Source organism: Suricata suricatta, chromosome 9 (assembly GCF_006229205.1).
Source record: "Suricata suricatta isolate VVHF042 chromosome 9, meerkat_22Aug2017_6uvM2_HiC, whole genome shotgun sequence".
NCBI lineage: Eukaryota > Metazoa > Chordata > Mammalia > Carnivora > Herpestidae > Suricata > Suricata suricatta.
In genome coordinates, this window is record NC_043708.1 from 68,882,711 (window position 1) to 68,905,778 (window position 23,068).

The 23,068-nt window shown below is 44.8% G+C and overlaps 1 long non-coding RNA gene across 1 annotated transcript in view; it reads right to left on the minus strand.

The window, feature by feature from the left end:
* Positions 1-242: 242 nt before the first annotated feature.
* Positions 243-23,068, minus strand: part of LOC115300700 — a 37,444-nt gene continuing 14,618 nt past the window's right edge. Inside the window, exons 2-4 of the long non-coding RNA XR_003912788.1 lie at positions 5,190-5,383; positions 2,296-2,446; positions 243-551 (exon numbers count right to left, since the gene is read on the minus strand). This is a non-coding gene — a long non-coding RNA (uncharacterized LOC115300700). The remainder of the gene's footprint in view (positions 552-2,295; positions 2,447-5,189; positions 5,384-23,068) is intronic.

Consider the following 23,068-nt stretch of genomic DNA (forward strand, 5'->3'; position numbering starts at 1 on the left):
ACTGGAATATAAGCTCTCATCTTCCTTGTTCATGCTGTATCCCAAGGGCCTTGCCTGGCACATAGTCAACCCTCAAGAAATATTGGGCAAACAGGCAAGGGAAAGGGTGATGGCGCTGCTCTGCGTGGGGGCCAGCTGCTCCCCTCCTCCAGGGGCGACCACAAACTCGCAGGGGTCTGCAGGCCTTGGAGGAGTGGTATGCATCAGCCTCCCCATTCCCTTGCCGGAGGGACCGCGTTTAGGCTCACTGTTGAAAGAAAGAATTATAGGATTTGAGCTGATAAAATTGCATCTGTCACGTACCAGCTGGTTTTCATGATAGTAAGGACAGCCATAGAGCTTGCTCATCTCAGGTACAGCTACTGTGTCCTAACCCATGTCTCTCAGCAGTGACCCATTTGTTACGACTGTAGTTTTCTCTCGTTCTTCTCTGAAGTATTTATTCACAGCCTGTGGCCTGTTCTGGTTTGCAGGAGTCGAAAAGTGGGTCTGGGGAAGGTGGATGAGCCCTCTGACACGGTGGAGGAGGTCACTGGGCACTGGTCCTGGCTCTTCACAAGACAATAGAATGGATTCTATTAAGATTAAAGGCAATCGTAGGGCACCTGGGTGGCTCAGTCGGTTAAGCATCCCACTTTGGCTCAGGTCATGATCTCATGGTCTGGTGAGTTTGAGCCCTGCATCGAGCTCTGGGCTGACAGCTCAGAGCCTGGAGCCTGCTCTGCTTTGGATTCTGTGTCTCCCTCTCTCTCTGCTCCACCCTCACTTGTTCTTTCTCTCTCAAAAATAAATAAACATTAAAATTAAAAAAAAAAAAAGATTAAAGGCAGTTGCCACTCATGTGCTTCATTTACAAGGATCTTGTAAGGAGTCAGCGGAGCCTTCCGCAGGGGTCCAACTATCCACTGAGGGCAATACCGCCCACGACATGGCCAATATAATAACTTTCCAGCCTTTGTGTAAACACAGCTCCACTGCTGAGCGGGCAGCCCACATTCTACCCCCGGCAAACCTTTCCTGAGGAAAATGTCCAGTAAAATCAATTATTTCTCTTTTAAAAACCTTTTCTGTGGGCCATGGGTAGATATTTTTAAGTTTGGGATTCGGGCCATATAGAGTGAAACATTTAGAAATGTTTAGAGCTGTTTTGTTCCTTACAAAAACGAGATTGCAAAGAACCTAAGAGAAAATATAACACCACTGGCGTTCCCATTCATAAACATGTTCTGCTTGGCACTTCCTTCTCTGACATTCTGTGAGGCAAGGGAGCCTGGAGTTGAAATTTCATTTGCATATTATCCCACCAGGATAGGAAATTGTTTCTCCTTGGCCAACTCTTATCATGCAGATTGCTCTAAAATCAGATTACAGTTGTTTGTTTTGATTGATTAGTCAGTGCTGCCCTTAAAAAAGAAAATCACTCATATCTTATCAGTGAGAAGAAAGCTGAGAAAGCAATTACAAGACTCACTTGTGGGTTTCTGGGAGTGTTTTAACAAGACATAACTTCTATCTAAAGGTGAGACAGAAACAAACTTCTTTAAAATCATGACTAAATCTGTCAAATCTGCCAAAGAACCCAAGGGGCCACGAGTTTAATTAAATTACATTAAGTTGCCCTGTGCAGCAGTGAGCACCCATTAAATGCCAGGTGTTTCCAAGTGCTGCACAGGAGAGAGGATAAATAGAAATTGAAGTTCACACTCAAGATGCATCAAGAAGGGGCACCTGGGTGGCTCAGTCGGTTAAGTGGCCGACCTCAGCTCAGGTCATGATCTCACAGTTCCTGCGTTCAAGCCCCACATCCCTATATCAGGCTCTGTGCTGACTGCTAGCTCACGCTGCGCCGACAGACGCTGCGGAGAAGGTGGGTGAGAGCAGGCGAGGGAAGAAAATCCGGGATAATGTGTTTAATTTGATCCGTTCCCTGGAGTCATTAAAATGCATCCTTCCCTGGACTCTAAAATTCTTGAGCTGAAATAATCAGTCCAACAGGCTTTTTGCTGAGATAATGCGAGCACAGCTCGCGATGCGTCGGAAAGCTCAGACCTGTTGAAACACTGCCCCCTTGTGTCGCGGGACGGGAACAGCCTTTCTCGGGAACCCGCTCAGCTGCCCTGCCTCTCAGCGGATCGCTTCCGAGCTGAAGCTAAATGCAAGGCCGACGCAAATGATCCAGCTAATGTGTAGGTAGGAATGGGGGTGCCAGGAGTCCCATTCCTTATTTACGTGATGGAGAATCTCTGTTATTCATTTTTAAGGGGTCCCCAAACGAATTCCGAAGGAATTACTGACCTCGACAACATCCTCTTCAACAGGGAAGAAAAGGACTTAGAGACCAGATCAACCTCCACACAGGAACTCCCTGGCTCCTTCCCTCTGTCCCTCTCCTCCGTTTTCTTCATTCTTCCCTTCCATTGGTTGAGTGGCTTCTCAGAGAGTAGAACTTTCAAAAAGAAAATGGGTAAGAAAATAAAGTATTTAGAGCAAGCGCTATCACATTGTAAACACTTCATCATCGTAGCTATGCTTAGTCATTATTCTTTTTCTATGTCTCAGGCTTTGCCCTGAGTCCTACAAATGCAGGTGGGGAACATAAAAATGGCCCCTCCCCCCATGACATATACATCCACAAATTTTGGGTTTCACCCTATTTGAGGTTTTATCCACACTGGATGGCAGAAAAAAAAAGGGGGAGAAGCAATGTTTCCAATGTCTAATAAAAAATTCCAAAACAAAACAATTCATGATAGCTCAAGACCCACCAGAAAAATATTAGTGCCATCTCTGTCAAACAGAGCCAGGATTTTCACAGGTAAAATTGTCTGTATGCCTTGAGGAGCCCTTTTTCTCTCCTCAAATATCTCCATGAAATATAATTCCCCTCCTTCCAATCCCAATGCTTATCCACATTTTTAGCTGAAGGGAAAAATAATAATCTTTACATAGGCAGAATATGGAGCTGAGTGTTTTGAGTCATGTTTTTCTTACTCTGGTTGAAATGGTATTCCTCTGTCTTACAGAATTCGAGTCTCCAGGAGCCCTCTGCTAAAATACACAAGCCCCTGCGCACATTGCCTCCTTCATGATTAGTCATTAGCAGTCACTAGGGGATTGATTTGTTAAATACTTCCCAACTTGATGGCGAAAACCAGAGAGGCTCAGAATGAGCACACTTTTAAAAAGAGTATTTTCTGATTTTAAAAATAATAAACGCTCATGGTGGAAAACTCTAATGAGGAAAATTACCTCTGGCATGAGATAACTAATCTGAACATTTGATTCTCCTTTCCAGCTACATAATTATAGACCTAAATAAAAGGATGCAAACTCCATTCCACAACTTGAAGTCCTTCAGATTTCTGCAGACAGATGAGGAGCTGACTGTCACGTAGTCAGTCCTTAGTTCCAGCTTCTACCTCCACAAATGCTATCTCACTCTTTACCAGGTCTACTGCCACCCCCAGCACACACATGCGCACACGCACAGCCCCGCTCAGATAAGACACTTGTGCCTGGGGTAAGCTGAAGACCAGGGACAAGAGGCATGCATTGCAGCAAGCAGCTTCATATGAGGCATTTTCCAGGCCTTTCTTACAGTGTCCATTGGCCATTCCTTCTGCCAGAGAATTCCCACCAGCCACTACTTGCCCTGCTGTCCTCAGTCCAGGAATACCTCCCTTATCCTCTGTCCCTGCTCCTGGCCTCATGCAGGACACTGTAGCCACTTCCTGCCCTTGTTTAGGCCCCTTCCCCCTCTCTAACTTCCCTTCTAACTCAAGGGCTTACATCAAGTTCTTTTCTTTTTTTCTTTAAGTTTATTTATTTTGAGGACGGGAGAGAGAGCACGCGCCAATGAGCATGCGCGCGCGCGCACGCAGACCCACGTACGTGTCAGGGGGAGGTGGAGAAGGAAGAGCCAGAATCCCAAGTAGGCGGCTCCCTGTCAGTGCAGAGCCTGACACAGGGCCCGAACTCACAAACCATGAGATCATGACCTAAGCTGAAGTCGGACACTTAACCAACTGAGCCATCCAGGCGCCCCACATCAAGTTATTTTCTAAAGCAAAAATAGTTTACCCCCAGGAGAAACTTTATTGCCAATCATTAAAACAATGAAATGTTTACCCCTAGTACATTTTTTAATACTGTGATAGTCTATGATTTTGTATTTTTTAAAAATAAAGGATATTGTGAGCATTTCACCATGTCAATAAAAATTACTCAAAAACTTACATATTGCATAACATGTCACCATTCAGATGAGTTAGTGTTCTAGAGGAAAGGTGCGGTGAGGATCATGAAGGATCTAGAAGGATAACGTGCTTTGGTGGGCACAGGAGGACTGGCGCTAGTTATTGGGGGATGTGACGTTCCCATCTCCCATTCGGAAAGGAGTAACACATTATCAAGAAGGGTGCAGACACAGAAAACACCCTTGGAGCATTCCGTGATTTAGCTTAGGTTTGGCTCTGCTAAGGAATGGAGCAGGGGCACCTGAGTGGCTCAGTCAGTTAAGTGTCCGACTCTTGATTTAGGCTAGGGTCATGATCTCAGGATCATAAGACCAAGCCCTGGGTCGTGGGATCAAACTCCATGTCATGCTCTGTGCTGGGCATGAAGACTGCTTAAGATTCTTTCTCTCTCCCTCTACCTGTTCCTACCCCCACCCCTGCAAACATGCATGCACTCTCTCTCTCTAAAATAAAAAAAAAAAAAAGGAATGGGGCAAACACCTCAGCATAGCTTTTGTTGAGACCCTGGATGTATACCACATTCTTAAGTGACAGAGCAATGCAAATAGGTGATATTTAAACATTGGTAAACTGTGTGATTGAAGCAAGGGATGGGCAGAATAATAAATCCAACTTCTTTAAGGTGATAGTACGTCAAGTATTAACTATACTAATGTACCACATAGCACACACCATTGAAAATAAACACAACTAAGAAAAATTCTGGAAAAGGTGATGCTTACCTGGTTTTTTAAATATATCTTGAGTATTAGAAACTTCACATGAGTAGGGTGCCTCCTGAGTATGTATTTATGTAATAGTGCCTAGAGGGGTTAATTCTAGCCTTTATGAAGATAACAAAAAGATTGGGTGAGAATATATGGGCCCTTGCAAGAAATTAGACCTGTTTCTAATTTACTATATAAACAACTCCCTACATTGTGTCCTGCTCACCTGTTCTGCCTCTTTCATTAAGACTTCCGGGGAACCCTACCCAGCATATGGGCAAGGCTTTGCACAGGTTCACCCTTCTGTGTTGTATCTCAGGCAGCTCTTGACCCCGCCACTGAGTCTGGAAAGTAGACCTGCTTCGAGGCCCACTGATATTTCAGACATGTTTGCTTTTGTACTTGATTTAGTTGTAATTCCTGTGAAAAGATTACAAACACACACACACACACCTTAAAAATTCTTCTTGGCAGGACCCTTGGGGAAAAACCCAGAACTGCTTCATTTCCCATTCTTAGGCATCCTCTCTTTAGCCCAATCCCCTGTTTTTCTGCTTTGTCTATTTTCTGATGCAGCCTCTCCCTGAGGTTCTGTTTTATGGCCCCTGGCCACCCCTTTTGAATTCAATATTGTGGTCTATCCCTGGATTCCTAAGCTTTTGTGTTGGCACTTGATTTTAGACCCCCTTGCTCCACATCTTCAAGCCACAGGCCAGCCCTTTGCTTTTGCCATACTATTTTGGTTACCTATATCCACATAACAGGCCATCTCAAGACGTCATGGCCTAGGACAGCACTACCATTCACTGTTCAAGATTCTGCAATCTGAGCAGGCTGTGCAGGCATAGCTCGCCTCTGTTCCAAGTGCAGCCAGTTGAGGTAGTTCAACCGGAGCTGGAGTATCCACTTCCAAGATGGCTTACTCCAACAGTTGGCAAGTTGGTCTTCGCTGGAAGCTGAGAACCACAGGGACTATCAGCCAGGGGCTTGAGCTCTCCATGTGGACTCTCCAGATGCCAGTGTTGAGTTTCTCATGGCATGGCCACCCTAAGTTGAGCTTCTCCTATGGAAACTGAAAGCAAAGTGTAAGGTGCCCATGAGATGCATGGAGGCAGCACTTTGTAGTAAGGAGAGCACTGGGCTGAAGAGTCATGACCAAGCACTCCCACCCATGAGCTGGGCTCCCCAGACAGCTCACAACCTCTGAGACCTTCTCATATACACAATATTGGGAAGTGCGTTTGGGAAATGAGATGAAACCATCTTCAGCATCAATTCTAATGTTCCTAAATCTAATCCAAGTTAAGGAGTAAATGGATAGCCATGGAAGATCACTATTTAACCCCACTAAAAATAGTTATTTAGCATCTACCTTAGACAATTCTGGGTCACAACAAAAGAGAGGAGTTTGAGTACTCATTGGCAGGCACAAATAGAGGCACGGGATGACTGACTGTCAATGGTTCATTGCAAATAGATAGTCTAGGAAATATCTTCGGAGTTCCTTCAGCTATATGATAGTTCTCTGAATGTTAAGATGGTTTTGGAGGTGAGAACCATTCTAACATCATTCTTTTTCCAGTACATAAGGGAAAGGAAGTACAAACGAGGATCTGGGGTTCAGCAAGAGACATATTCCGGGTGAAGGGAGTACACACACTGCTGCAGTTGACATCACGCATCGCACCTGTGGTCATGAACCTGGGGAAAAGCCATGTTCAAAGCAGATGTCAGTGGAGAAAGGAACTTCCCAGAACTATTCTATTCTTCCCCTTCCATCCTGAAGTCACAGAACATAAAGTTTGTGTTTTGTGGGTGGTATATGGAGACACACTTCTTTTGCTATGCCTAACATAGCACTGAACAACAGAGGCAACTGCGATGTGCAGGGTATCTGGAGGTTTGCCTGTCAAAACCCCGCCACCACCTCTCGTGTTACCTCATCATTTAAATCACATCAGTGGGGGCAGACAGCCCGATGCTCCAATCTATTGACAGGATTGACTGTGGGACTCTGAGTTTAATCTAAGAAGGAACATCTAGAGGGCCATCGGAGCCATTTGGGTCTTCTCACATGTGACATGCGAAGGTTTTATAAAGATCACATGAGAAAGCACAGGTGGCTCATCAGGCCTAACATGGCACCTGGCACGTAGAAAATGCTCATGAATGGTTTCACAACTATGCGCTGAAGTTCAACACTCTGTCGGGTAGTTCTGTGTGGCCCAGCTTCAGTTAGATAAAAATGGGGCAGGAGGAGATCAAACTTAAGCTGAGTCTAGAGAGTCAAGCTGTTCAGGAGAAAGAACTAGCATCACTGCCCAGAGTCAGGTCCAGTGGAAAAAGACCCCATCTCTTCAGGTTGTTCTGACTACCGGCCTCCCAACCACCTGCACCTGCCGCAGGTTCATACCTGTGGGGCAGCGATGGACCTTCACTGGCTCTGAGACAAGGCAGCACCACAGGAGAAGTCTTGGTTCTTCCATGAGGACTTAGTCCCATGGGAAGGGACAAGACACCACAGAAAGGACCCATGCCTGGCTCTGACACCAACCAGCTGTGAGGCCAAGCAAGCACATTCCTCTTACCTCTCCGGGCCTCATTTCCTTCGCCTCTAATAGCACATTTGGAAGTGAAAGAGGAGGAGGGTGTTGGACTACATGATCTCTAGGGACCCCTCAGCCTGAAACATCCTCCGGGTTGGGACGCCTTGGTGGTGCAGCTGATTGTCTAACTCTTCATCTCAGCTCAGGTTATGATCCCACGATTTGAGTTCAAGCCTCGCACTGAAGATTCTGTCTCTCCCTCTCTCTTCCCCTTTCTCACTTGTGCACACCTGCGCACACTCTCCCTCCCTCTCTCTCTCTCTCTCTCTCTCTCAAAATAAAAAAAATAAGTGGACTCCAGGTTTCCAAACTTTTCAGTTTTAGTTTGGCCTAAATGCTGGATTAATTAAAATTATGCTTCCCCAATTGAAATACAAGACGCACCTGTGTCTTCTTTCTCATGGACAAATGCCTGGTTGACAAATTTGTTCTTGTCATCTTTTTAAATAAAAGATTAAAAACCTTGATTAACATCACACCAAAAGCAGGTGAGAGAATTCAGATCTTCAAACTACAAGTTCATGCTCTTTCTAATCCTATTTCTATGATTTCTGTAATCAAGGGGGCAATCTCACAAGGACTCATGAAACTGAATTTGGAAAGGTAAAGTACTGAGGAATGCTGAATAAAGAATCTGATGTCTTCTAATATATGATTTCACTCATATGTGGAATTTAAGAAACAAAACAGATGAAAATAAGGGAAGAGAAGCAAAAATAATATAGAAACAGAGAGGGAGACAAGCCATAAGAGACTCTTAAATATGGAGAACAAACTGAGGGTTGCTGGCGGGGTACTGGCTGGGGGATGGGCTGGGTGAGAGGCATTAGGGAGGGCACTTGTTGGAATGAGCTCTGGGTGTTAATGTAAGTGATGAATCACTAAATTCTATTCCTGAAATTATTATGATACTATTTGTTAATCAACTTGGATTTAAATTTTTAAAAATAATAAAAAATAAAATGTCCAACTATTAAAAAAAAGGATCTGATGTCTTCTGATCTCCCATCTTCATTTTACCAGAACCTAAGGAAACCAGAAGAGCAACCCCCTCACTAATGACCCCCCACAACACAGATATAGGGTAGATCCAGTGAGGGGGCAGGGATAGGCAGAGTGGGCTGACCCTTTGAAAGACAGGCCCACTCCAGGGCTCTTAAAGAAATGGCCTCAGAAGCATCTTCTTATTGGGAAACTTTTCTCACTGTTACTTTTCCAAAGCAAATGTTAAGTATTTCCAGCCAAGGTTCTGTTTTTTTTTAATTGTTTATCAACACTGCAATTAGAACTGGATTTTTTAAATTTATTTTTATGTTTTTATTTATTTTTGAGAGACAGAGAGAGACAGCATGAGCAGGGGGAGGGTCAGAGAGAGAGGGAAACACAGAATCTGAAGCAGGCTCCAGGCTCTGAGCTGTCAGCACAGAGCCTGATGCAAGGCTCGAACCTACGAACTATGAGATCATGACCCGAGCCGAAGTCAGACACTCAACTAACTGAGCCACCCAGGCGCCCCGAGAACCTTTTGAACATGTCCCCAACACCAGCAGCTCATGTGTGTGCTTCCCTCCCAAAACCTGCAGTAATGACACTGTTAGTTCACCAGAGCCTAATCCTTCAAAGCTCTGTCTTTCACAGGTTTTGCTGCCAAAATCTATTATGCGAATAATCTGTTTTTGTTATTGTTTTGTTTTTCCTTTTCTAGTAATTTCAGGAGTTATTGATGTGTAAAAGGATGAAGGGCTTAAAAGAATAAAATAAATTTTAAAGAACACTTTTTAAAATGGCTTTTTATCTTTTTGTTTACAAGTTATACATGCTTATTGTAGATTTAGAAAATATAATAGAGCATATGGGAAAGAATTACTTGGCTATCAACCCCACTACCATGAGAGACATCACTATTGACAATGTAATTTTTTTGTATGAGATCAATCTCTACTTTTTGGAAACATGATTTTTTTTTCCTACTCAGCAGCATATGATGAAGCACATTTTCTGGTAACAATTAAACATGTACCCAGCTCTCAAACGTCAGTCAGAATGCCACTTTTAGAGCATTACTTTAAAAAATAATAATAAATAATACTTTTTGGATAACAGAGAATTCAAAAAGAAACAATCCAACAATCTAATAATTTTTTGTCAAGTGAAATATGGCTAGTACATTTTATTAATAAAAGTGATATTAAACATAGCTTTTGAATGATTCAGGTGTGAACATTTTTGTTATCTTTATATTTTTGCATTCGAATGGTTCTATTTGGTCAGTTTGCAAGTAAACCTATTTAAAGCTAGGTTTTACAATGTTCCCCAGATCTCAGCGTTTAACATAATGAAAATTTATTCTTGCTCATGCAATTTATACTTTGTACGCTAAGTATGCAAATGTATACTTGCTCAGCCAACTTTGGGCAACTCCCTTCCTTGGTTCTATTACAAGCAGTGACTCAGAGATATGTGATTTTTCCCTTTAGTAGCTTTACCATATGGAACACGTGACTGTGGAAGAAGACAGACTGAAGAGAGTAGGAATCTGTTTTGTTCAACCTAGAAGTGGAGTACATCCTCCTTCACACATCTTATTGGCTGAAAGTCTGTCACGTGATCTGAACCTACCTGTGAGGGAGTCTGGGAAATGTAGTCTTCCTTTGTGCCTAGAGAAAAGAAACTGGTAAACCCCTAACAGACTACTTACAGGACAACTTACCAATGAACTGTTCTTTATGTTTCCACCTTAACACACCATTTGTTGTTTTAGCCATCTAAAGAGCTGTTCGTTGTACAACCAATTGGATTCCATAACCCAGGTCTCTCCTTGATGGTTAAAATAGCCACAATACAGTATATGGAAACATTCTCTCTCTTTCTCTCTCGTTGCTATCGGCAACCGTGCTAACAGCATTGTTGATTTGGGTATATTAATAATAGATCCTTCTAATAAGCATAGCTCTATGTCAGACACTGTGCTGTGTGCTTTGCTTTCATGCATTAACTGCTCTTCACAAAATTATATAGGCAGTCACGAATTATTATTCTCATTTTACGAAAAAGAAGTGAAGTCATACCACAACAAGGTCCAAGCCCATCTGGCTCTGAACCTGGTCTCTTAACTCCGGGGCTGTACCGCCCCCTTTCCGAGAGACGCTGCCGGAGTGAGGAGGAAGGAAGCTCTGGGGAAGGAACCTCCAGCTTTCCTGACCTTGCTGTCACCCTGGTTCTAAGCTCCATGGGCTGCCCCCTGATCCTCCAGCACTTCTGCCATACACGACCCAGACTAAAGCTGTGTACGGCGCGCTTTCCGCCGCACCCTGGGATGATGTGCTCACAGTTCTGTTCTTGCCCCACACTCGCTCTGTTTCCAACCTGGTCTACCAAGTGGCGGCGATGTGCAGCGTGGCTCTAAAGCACAGCCTGTTACATTAGTCTGGGCCCCGCTGTCTCACATTTGATATACTGCAGTATGCCGTCCTTCTATGTCTGCATGGGCCAGCTCTATCTTCCCACCTAGAGGGTGAGCCTGAGACGAAAGTCATGTGTTTCCCCAGCACTTAGCACAGTAGAGGCACAGCAGAGGCAACTGAGAAATGTGGGCTGATTTGGGGAGGGCAGCGCTGATAGCACCTCTGTACCTCAGTCTCCTCCTCCACGACATCCGGGCTCACTCAGCCCTGTAGTTCTGTGTTTCTCTGGGCACTGCTCTTCAAGGGCACACTGTCCAAAAGTTTTGTAAATTTGTCCTACAAAGCCGAAGTCACCAAATGGTCACAGGGTGAGTATAATCACATACTCATCAGCTAACCTTTCCAAACACATGTGACCGTAACTGAGTTATAAAGAAAATTGCATTTTAAAGTGACAAAAAGCCATTATTACAAAATGACTAATAATGCCAGCAAAGAGCTGTGAAGTGAGTCTCGCCTGAGTCATTAATCAATTGATGCACTTTGAAGAGAAGCTTCCTTACGCATTGCTAGTCATTTATTCAAATCAAGTAAATATTGTCCACGTTGTCCACTGAGAAAGTACAGGGTGATTTATTAAGGAATTGGGCAGATCAAATTTCTTGGAGAAACTTCACAATGAAGGAGTCTTTGAAAAAAAATGTTAACAGGCATCTGGCGAGCTCTACAGCCTTCGTGCTGTATTTGCTCATCTCTGGGCCTCGCTGGGTTCTGTCTGATGCTGTAATGCATTGAAGGTCAAGGTAACCTGCAGGTGTCTAACGGGTTAGTTGCTCTCAGGAATGAGGACAATACCATTCAAGAGGCAAGAGCTTGCTGACAAAGACGCTGACACATGTTGTTACTTTCTTTTAAGTCAAATGGCTTGCCTCCCTGTCTGGTATCTCAAATAGGTCATTACTGTCCAGAATCAAATGCCTCAAACCTGGGTGGGTTTTGTTTGCCCCTGGTGGCATCTCCTAGCAGGGTGTGCTGACTCCAGGCTTAGTCTACAGCTGCAATTGCTACTGCAAGGAGAGCAGGGATGGAGGAAGGAGAGTTCAAGGACCTGTCACCAATGATCTTATACTGCTTAGAAGGAAGGGCTCAAAACAACCACAAACGTGAGGCTATGGGAAAATTATAACGAATGACCCACTTTATCATTAGCCAACATATAGTAACAGCTGGAGAGCAGAGCAATCTGTGGGTGCCACGTTGGGACAAAATTTAGACCAAGTTATAGCTACCCAATGGCAAAACATCTAGTAAATTCAGGTACATTTTTTAAGCACATCTTTTAAGTTCATGTAGGCAGCTAAATTCTTTTCCTTTCATATGAGCTATCCCAACAATCTAGAAACACTGCCTGGGACTTCTCACGGGAGTTTTGTGATCTGATTTTGCAAACTCGCTTCAAGCACAGACACTCACATACTCCAAAACACACACGCTGACACACAGTTAGAAATCTTCCCTTTTTGCTGTGTCCTTCGGATACCTCCAGGACCCCCTGACCCTCGGGGGGAGTATTTCTAAGTCCTCTACAGGTGTGGAAGAGTCTGTCCCCCTTCCCTTGGAAGAAATGATGGCAACCAGAAGAGATGATCCCCATAGGCAAGGTTTCACCCCATCCCACCTTTCATTTCTGTCCTAATTTAATATTGTTTGCAAATTTTAAAAAATGAGTGACTTTAGGACTGGCTTCATTGTTGAAGGAGTGCTTCGTATAAATGTTTCATTACATTCTGTCCTTCTTGCCAGCAATCATGGAGAGGCCATAAGTATGTGTCAGCACAAACTCTACCTCCTAAAGCTCACCCGGCTCCCCCATTTCTGCCCATCTCCACTCTTCCCCGGCAGGACTGTAACCATACAGGTCTGCTGACCACAGGTCCCGCTCCGCGCCTCCATCCTCTCTGCTCCCAGCCACTGTGCTCTGAGAAGCCCTCATCCCCGCTTCAGCTGGTTCCCAGTACTTAGACCAAGCCCAGTCTTCTGTGTAGACTGCAAAGTCCTGCCTCTGCCGATCTCCCTCACCTCATCTCCGTCCGCTGCCCCACACGGCTCACTCAGCAAGGAAAGCAGGCTCCCCCAAGTCCTTGGGGGCAGGTCCTAATCTCCCCTCGGCCTTTGCCTGGGCTCTCTCCCGTGCTCACCCCACCCCATCTTGCCCTCCCTCCTCCTTTGGGCCTGCATTTAATTGTTACATTCCCAGGGCACCTGGGTGGCTCAGTCAGTGAAGCATCCAACTTTGACTAGAGTCATGATCTCACCACTCATGGATTCAAGCCCCGAGTTAGGCTCTGTGCTAACAGCTCAGAGCCTGGAGCCTGCTTCAGATTCTGTCTCCCTCTTTCTGCCCCTCCCTTGCTTTCTCTTTCTCTCTCAAATATAAATAAAAACATTTTAAAAAATTAAATAAAAATACATGTTACATCCTTAGGGGAGCCTGCCTTCTCCCCACGCCAAGTTGAGAGCCCTATTTTATTTTCTCATGGCACATGCCGCTTCTCCCTCGGGGCCTTCCTCGGCTCTAACGGAGTAATCATTGGCTCACGTACTGAACAGACTGCTCCTCAGTGCAGCCAAACAGCCTCGGGCCTGGAGTCGGGCTGCACAACTCAGGCCGTAGCTCTGCTGTTCACTCGTGTCCCTGGGAAATTTCAACACCTCTCTGGCTCCCATTTCTGCATTAGCCAGATGGTATTAGCCACAGCAGCTGCGTCACTGAGTACCTTTGGACATTTGACGAGACAGCAAGCGGCCCGTGCCTGGCACGTAGTGAGCACTCAGTAAATATTAAGAAAACCTTAGCAAGTACCCAAAACGTGTTTGCTGAAAGCATGATGCTTTTCATGTAAAATGGGCATAACAGCATCTGCCCTGCCAACCACTCAAGATGCATTTAAGATGATGTGAAGGACAGTGCGGAAAGGCTCCACATGCCCGCAGTCCTGCCACTGCCACAGACACTTCCCAGACTTCAGCCTCGCTTTGCTTGGCCAAAGCAAGTACTGTATAAACAGTCTCACAGTCTAGCACTTTATCCCCTGGGGAAAATATCAGCCCTTGGCAAATAAACGGCCCTTGAAGTTTCCCTTCAGGGGACTGGGTACTATTTAAAGCCCTGCAACAGCGGAATGCTCACGTCCAGCAACTGCGGAAGCAGTGAAGTGTGCTGGGCTGCGTGAGATAGGCCCTAATTAATCAAGCTACTCCCGACCATGTCCACAGTCAATGCACTTTCTCTAATTTAGTTCACTGCCACGGGGAAGTGTACATTCCTGCTATGAATAGAGCTCTAGAGGTACACAGGCTCTCCGGGTTGGAAGGCAGCTGAGGACCATTGAACTCAAAAGCCTGTTTGTGCACATCCACAATTCTCTCCTCCATGGGTGGCCAAGCTGCAAGCCCCAACCTTCCTGGATGGATCCCTTAGCCCCAGACCCAGGTAGCGTGGAGAAAGCTCCTGGTGGATCTGCCCACTGGGACTCTGGGACAAGGGAAGAGAGCCCAGTGCAACAGCATTAAGGTTCATAGTGGGAAAGGACACTGGGCCGAGGAGAAAGAGGTGACGATCCAAACAAGGAGGAAACAGCAAAGCCAGGTACCAAGATGAGGTGACATGGTATAGACAGAGTCCTCCCACGACATTAGCAAGCACACTTCCTAGACACCCATAGGTGCTGGGGTGGAGTCACAAGGCAGGCTGAAGTCTTCAGGAAAAAAAACCAACCCCAAACAATGAGAAAGGAGGGAGGAAATGAAAAGTCATCCAGTGATACTGAATGATATACTGGATTGGGAGTCAGGAATGCGGCTTTCCATTTCTGACCCTGCCCCTCACACCCTTGGGTAAATGACACAATCAGAATGGAGCCATTCCCAATACGAAAGGCACTCAGTAGACATGGTGCAAGGAATCTTCTGCTAAGGTTGGTGTAGTTACTACCTTCCATCCTGATCAAGAGGGTTCACACACAGCTGCCTCCAACCCCAGCTGTCTTAGAAGACAGGGAGTTGCCAAGCCAGCTGTGATAAGTCATGTTCGTCCAGTAGAGGGGGACTTCTAACAGGAAATGGCAAAAGACCCTCCTAGCAGAATTTCTTTCTCACAAATTCAGGGGAAGCTGGGTGTCTCAGTCTGTTAATCATCCCAACTTCAGCTCAGGTCATGATCTCATGGTTCCTGAGTTCAAGGCCTGCATTGTGCTTTATGCTAACAGCGCCAAACCTGCTTGGGATTCTCTCTCTCCTCTCTCTGCCCCTCCCCAACTCATATACTCATGTGCTCTCTGTCTCTCAAAATAAATAAATGAACTTAAAAACAATTGTTTTTCAGGGTGCCTGGGTGGTGGCTCAGTCAATTAAGCATCCAACTTCGGCTCAGGTCATGATCTCATGGTCCTTGGGTTCCAGCCCCGCATCAGGCTCTGTGCTGGCAACTCAGAGCTTGGAGCCTGCTTTGGATTTGGTGTCTCCCTCTCTCTCTGTCCCTGCCCCTCTTGTTCTCTTGTTCTCTCTCTCTCTGTCTCTCAAAAATAATAAAACATTACAAAATTATTAAAAATTATTTTTTTCAAAATCTCCCAAGAATCATTCTAAACATGAGCACAGGGAAACACACTTGATCGTTTCACTGGAACTGTGCCTCTCAGAGCTCTGACTTCAGCCCTTCATTATGTTGTGTGAAGACCACACCCATCCTAGACTGCTCCTGGCCAAAGGCAGAGAAGAGCAGGGACACCGAGCAGGCCTGTTCCAGGGAGATGCAGGCTCCACTGATGGCTGAGTTAGATGGATGACTCCCAACAGCCTTGCCAGACGTCCTTTGACTGCACAAGGGTCTAGGATGCTTCTACCCAACCTTCCCTTCCCCTCCCACACTGGGGTGAGATCTGTGCCTCAGAAGGACTCTCACAGTCTCTCCTGCTCCCCTCCCACTTTCCTGTTGGGCATATCTCTAATAAATCTTTCTCATTTCATCCCATCTCAGTGCTCAATTCTGGAAGGGCCCCAACCAACCCACTAGTAACCATCTCCTAACTAGCTGATTGACTGTTTCTCACTTCAGTGAAAGCCATCAGGCCAGTCTGGGTGAAAATGTTTTTAAAAGATTTTCCCAGGGGCTTCGGGGTGACTTGGTCAGTTATGCACCTAACTTCAGCTCAGCTCATGATCTCACAGTCAGTGAGTTCGAGCCCCACATCAGGCTCTTAGAGGCTTAGAGGCTGGAGCCTCTTCGGATTCTGCATCTCCCTCACTCACATTCACACTCTCACAAATAAATATACACTAAAAAAATTTTTTTTTTAATTGTGGAACTGAGCTTTCCATCCTGGGCCCAGAAGAATGGCTCCCACAAGGAAGGGAGGCAAAGGCTCTGCCCTCAGTGAGGTAGTGACCGGAGAATCCACCATCAACATTCACAAGCCCATCCATGGAGTGGGTTTCAAGAACCATGCCCCTCAGGCACTCAAAGAGATCCAGAAATTTACCAGAAAGGAGATGGGGAGTCCAAATGTGCACATCGACACAAGGCTCAACAAAGCTGTCTGGGCCAAAGGAATAAGGAACGTTCCATACCCAACCAGTGTGCCAGGGTCCGTAACGGGGACGCAGCTGCACCGAACAGGCTCTACACGTTGTTACCCGTGGGCCTGTCACCACTCTGAAAAATCTACAGACAACGTGGATGAGAACTAGCTGCTGAGGGTCAGATAAAGAGGAAACCATCAAACTTGAAGACAGGGAATGTTTACAGAAGACACAGGCCAAGTAGTCCTCACCACACATCCTGCTTATTAGGAAGGAAGGGTGCCAGGGCTCCACTAAGTCAAGAGCCATTTCGGTAACTGCAGGGAAAGGGGCCACGAGAGATGTGTGCAGGATTCAGACAACGTCTAGTGCTCTGCCAAGAAGTGCCTGAAGCGTTGCTTACTACTATCTCCATCAGTTTGACAATCTGAGTTCAGAAGTGACAGCGGCTCAGAGTCCCCACCAGGAAGAGCTCTAGAAGCCAGACTCTCTTTCAGGCTGGACTTGCTTCCCACAACTGTTCTTTCTCCACCTTTATGGCCAGGGTTTCAGGAGTGGATCAGGGTGCCTGCCCTCCTCCCTGTTTTTATGAACTGTTTTGAACAAGAACATTTCTATCAGGGCACTTGAAAATTGTTTTCACAGGGTGATTTACATAGCAAAACCTGGGAATCCACCTAAACATCCTAATATCAGAAATATGGTTTAATATATTCAGTATTACCAATATGATGGATTATTACATTATTTAAAAATAAGTAAGACTATGGGACTATGGGTGGCTCAGTCAGTTAAGCATCCAACTCTTGGTTTCAGCTCAGGTCACAATCCCAGGATCATAGGATTGAGCCCCGCATCAGGCTCCACACTTAATGTGGAGATGGCTTAGGATTCTCTCCCTCTGCCCCTCTCCTACATGTGTGCATGTGCACACACTCTCTCTCTGTCAAATAAAAATCATATAATAATAATTTTAAAATAAAAAATTAATAATGTAACATACAAAAAAAAGAATTGCACATTTTAAATGGATGAACCATATGGTATATGAATGCTGTCACAATAAAGCTCTTTTTAAAAAAAGTAAAAGCACTGCAGCAGCTCTGGGTCCATGCCAATTTGCTGTGGGACCCTGGTCAGAGAGTCAAACCCAGGCAAGAAGGTGGCTGTTTCCCCCTCCACTGACAATGTGGTACAGCAGCAAGGACCCAAGCGCGGGGCAGGCAGCGTTCCCTGAGGCAGGTGGACAGCCAGTACGTGTGACAGCCTCGGGGAGGTCCCGGACAGAGGCTTGCACATGAATGAGCACAGAGGGGCCCACAGGAGTGGGAAACAACTCAGACACCACACTAGGCAGCCCGTGCTGTTTCCTGGATTGGTTCTTGAGTGAACTCTGGCCCCTCTGAGGCTCCTTAAGGAGATGTGGGTGGAACCTTTCAAGGGGGCAGAGACACAGATGTTTCAGAGCCCACCGGTGAGGACTATCAAAGCAGCTGGACCACAATATTCGTATTAATGTGACCACAATTACACTCAACAGCTTTTGTACGCAGCGGGGTTAGTTCAGGGATACTTGGTATAGAAACGAAGTCAGGAACTGATACAATTATTCGGATTTATTTTAAAAATTCCTATCTTTGTGTGTATAGCATTGAAGCTCTGGAGTATATGTTTTATCTTCTGAATTTTCAATTTCTAGTGTAAGTGGATACACCTATGGAGTGCAAAGAAATATGGGAAATGAGCCGACTTTCATCCGTGCAGAGAGGTATCTGGACAGTCTAAAACACAGACACCTCTTATTAGTCTGTGAGCCCATTGCACCAGCAGCATTTGCAATGAATGACAACATCTGGATGTTCCAGATTCTAGGAGAAGGACATAAGATTATTGAGGTAAGTGTGATGATGTTAACATAGATCTCCATATTCTCGGTGTCAGCCATGCTCTCTCACATCTAATTTCCATGTTACAGTGATAACCAATGGACGGACACCTGTCACAAGTCTGAAACACCAACCTGGCTACTATATCAAGGCACTAGAATTAAGGTATTTGGATTTATATAAAATTAGAAGCTATATATGTAGCAAAACTTATAGGCCTTCATATTATGGGAAACTCATTATTTGGGGTTATTGTTACTGACAAGTATTTTTACTTTTAATTTTGGGGAAAGATAATACATGCAACGGAACACATATAAATGGGTATCATAGAAGGAAGTACTCAGCGCCCCATCTTGGAAGCAACCATTGCTATCCATACCTTCCAGAGACTCAGTATGACTTTCCACAATGCTAAAACTTTCTCTGCACTTGGCATGGATCAAGTCATTCATAGGGAGACACACCTCTTTTCAGATGGATATTTTGTTCTCAAACACAAATATGTGTATTTCCAAATGAGTAAACACACAGGTCAATCAAAAGTCTCTAACAGATTGGGAGAAAAGCAAGAATGATAGATTTGTACCTATCTCTAATTAGAAAAAAAATCTCAAAGTTTATGGGACTTAAAACACTTAAACAAGTTATACTCAAATATTGATGATTGAAGGGATTTTTCTGGCTGCATTCCATTTTTTAAAAGCAGAGCTGTCCTATGGAAATAAATGTGCTAATCCAGTGACTTGGACTCTGCATTCTGTGCATTTTTATAAATATACAAAATAGCTACACCTTGTAAACCATTTTTCTCCTGGTCCATTACTCTGCAGGGGTAATTTGAGCAGGCATTGATGATGATAAACACCACAGTTTAGAAGATGTTAAACCAAGCTTATCAGAGCTCACATAGAGAAACAAATTAGGCAAACTGAAGTAATTTGAGCTAATGAAGTTTGATTCCAAACATCCAGATCAATTAAGCTTCCAGTACTTGCTCGGGTTCCTGCTCTATAAGGCAGCGAGGAGCTGCTGCCTGGAGGGCTGGGCCAAGAGAACTGCAATGGTATGGAAATAAAGGTGACGGAGCCATTCAGTACCTCGGGGACATATTCCGCAGGCCTTACCAACTGAGGAGCACATCATACTGAAATGAAGGGGATGGGGGCAAGGCACCCAGGGGGACCCTGCTTATTGGGGATCCCAAGGGCTCCAATATTCCAAGGATCCAGTATTACCAGCCTTCTGGGTAAAAGCTACCCAGTAAGAAAATGGGCATAAGCGAGGCTTCCATGGAAGGATGAGAAGCCCAGGAGCTGGTAGTTGGGAGATCAAGAGGACCAAGTCCTGGTCCTGCCACAAACGAGCTGTGTTTCCCATCTCTAATCTACAGAATGAAAGTACTGGGCTAGATAGTTTCTTTACTCTCTCACATTCTGGAAGTGTGGGAATGTGTATCTGTGTACTCTGTGTGGGCATGCGTGAGTGAAAGATTAAGAATAGGAAGAAAGAACTAGGAAGTAGTTCCCAGCCTAACCCCTCCTCAATTCGCAGGAGAAGCACTTCCTTTAAGGCTTTAGCCTCCATTGGTTATGTGTCCAATACGTTCAGAAACTAATTCAATCCCCTATTGGCTGTGAGGATGGCGAGTGGGCATGTCTCCGTGGCTCCTGGGAAACCGGAAGCTATATTTAGCCCCACCCACGAACTCAAGCTAAAGGTGTCAGCAGTTAACACTAGTCCATGTTCACCCCTTCCGTGTTCCCCACCACTGTGGACACCAAGTACCCCTATCCTGCTCAGAACTTCTCAGAAATGGATGAGAAACTAGTTGAGTAGCCTCCAAACACTTTTGGAACATACATACCATATCTGTGAATATTTATTTAGCAATAAAATATGTATGAACTAGTGGTACACGACCTAACTGAATACATTATAAAACCTACACAGAATAGAAATTAGAATCATATAAGTTTATAAAAGAGCAGAAATAGACATTTTAATTTTCCTGCCATACTCACTCCTCCAAGTTTCCCTCCTTTGGGATACACACACCCCTGTTTCAGAAACCACTACTTTAGTGTATCAGAAGCAACATGGAGTTTTTAAACGTGTGGCCTTGGCACACAAACTTTCTAGGCCTCAGTTTCCCTGTCTGTGAAGTAATAACATGTTTCTTCATGTTGTTACCATAATTATCACCTAGACACTCTCCTTATCCCTCTCCTAGCTTATTTACAGTGTGTATTATTCATTCACTCATGCATTAAGTGATTCATTCTGCAAATATTTATTGAACCTCATCTATGCTGTTCCCCAGCATAGATGTTGTGTTAATGGGAATACTGCAGGGACAAATCCAAAGTGCTTGCCCTCATGACATTTGTATCCTTGCAGGAGAGACAACAACTAAACAAACATATGACATAAAGGCAAGAAATGTTCTGTATAAAAAGATATTAAAAGAAGGGCACCTGTCTGGCTTAGTTGGAAGAGCATGTGACTCTTGATCTCAGGGTCAGGGGTTCAACCCCCACGTTGGATGTAGAGATTATTCAAATAAATAAACTTTAAAAATAAAGAGATATTAAAAGACAATACAAAGTGATGTGAATTGGAGCAAAAGCTATTTTATGTTGGATGGTAAAATATCCTTACTAAGGAGTGACATTTGGATGGGTACCCAAATGAAATGATAGATATCTAAGGAATTAGAAAAAGAGCATCCAATTAGAGGGATCCTATAAGCATCCAGGTAGAGGGCCACATTTAGTCGGAGCGTCCTAGGATAAGTAAGAAGGCAGTGTGACCAGAGCAGGAGAGACAAGTTAATCAACGGCCAGAGCATTTTGCATCTTGAGGCCATTTTCAGGACTTTGAGTTTTATTTGGAGTAAGATGGGGGACTGCAGGAGAGGACTTAGAGCCATATTGAAGGCCAATTAGCATAGCTCCCAGGGGGGTGATTCTGGGTAACAGACCCTAGTTAAACACCATCAAGTTTACGGGTCACTTGGATCAGGCTGTGTTAGCTGGGGGGCAGGCTGGGGGTTCCACATGAGGGCTGTATTTTATGCCTGAATGTATGGTGCTTACTGCTCTCTGGTGATCTTGTATATTAAATGACCCTGAAAGTACCTGGTTCAGATAAGGTTGAGCTTGCCCACAGCGTAGACCAGCAGACACTCTGCCAGTCTTGTAGGGTAGATCTGGGATGAGAGGAGCTTCCAAAAGCTCTGATGTGTCCTCGACTCACTCACACATTGCTTTCTGCAACTGTTGGCCAGTTGATGAGCTCTAAAAGCTTGCGACTGCCACGTGTCCAGGAAAATATTGCTAATACATTTGCCATGTGGCCTGAGTGTAGGGACGCCTTTCCTGTAATTCTGTTTAGATATGTAAATGTAGTTTGATCTACAGATGTGTCTGAGACGACCTGAGACTAGTCTTCCTGTCAATCCGAGCCTACAATTGACACTTGGCCATGCATAAACCTGATGGCTGTGTAGAAACCAGGGCACTGGAGGGTTTGGGGTAAGGGAGTAACAAGCTATAATTTGTATTCTTCAAAGGTCCCTCCACCTGCTGTGTGAGAAATTTACTATAGGGGGGCATGAAGAAGCAGGGAAACCAGTTAGGGGACTATTGGGATGAGAGTGCTGGTGGCAGTTAGAAGTCGGGATATATATTGAGGGCAGAAGCCCTGACTCAATGACAACCTGTAGGTTAGGGCCTTATCACCTGGGAGAACAGCGATGGTATTTCCTGAGAAGACTTGGGATGGGATGGAGACTCAGGGGTTCTGTTTGAGACATAATGAATCTGAGATGCTTACTGGACAACTCTGTGGTGATGGTGGTGAGCAGACAGTCACCAGTTTCCTATCACGTGAGTTATGTGTGCATGCTTTGGAGGGAAAATACATCTCCACTTCACATATTTACATTAGGATATGATTTGGTCAATGAGATGGGAGGCCAGGTGCACAGCTGAGCAAAAGCTTTAAATGGGATTTTATGGTTTGTGTTGTACTCTCTTGCTCTGTCCTCCACCATAAGCACAACATAATCCAGAAACTGGCTACTGGGTCTAGAATTAGAAGTCATGCTAGTCCAGCCAAGTTCAGCCAACCCATAGCATTTATATACCATCAAAAAGAAACATGTGTTTATTGTAAGGCATTGGGATATTGGAGTAATTTGCTACTGCATCAGGAATTGATAGTATAGTAAGTACCAAGGTCATTGGTACACAGGCAGAGTATTTGAGGTCATAGTACTCAACGACGTTACTTAGGGAATAAGCATAGATCAAGAAAAGTACAGAGTCCTGAGAAAAGGAAACTCCAGGCAAACAGACTGAAAATCCATGGACAAAGATATCCCAATTTTTTTAAGGGTTTTTTGAAGGGGCATCTGGGTGGCTCAGTTTAACATCTGACTTCAGCTCAGGTCATGATCTCACGGTTCATGAGTTTGAGCCCCACATTGGGTCCTGTGTTGACAGCTCAGAGTCTGAAGCCTGCTTCAGATTCTGTGTCTCCCTCTCTTTCTGCCCCTCTCCTGCTCATGCTCTGTCTCTCAAAAAATGAATAAATATTAAAAAAAAATTTTCAGTGATTTATGGA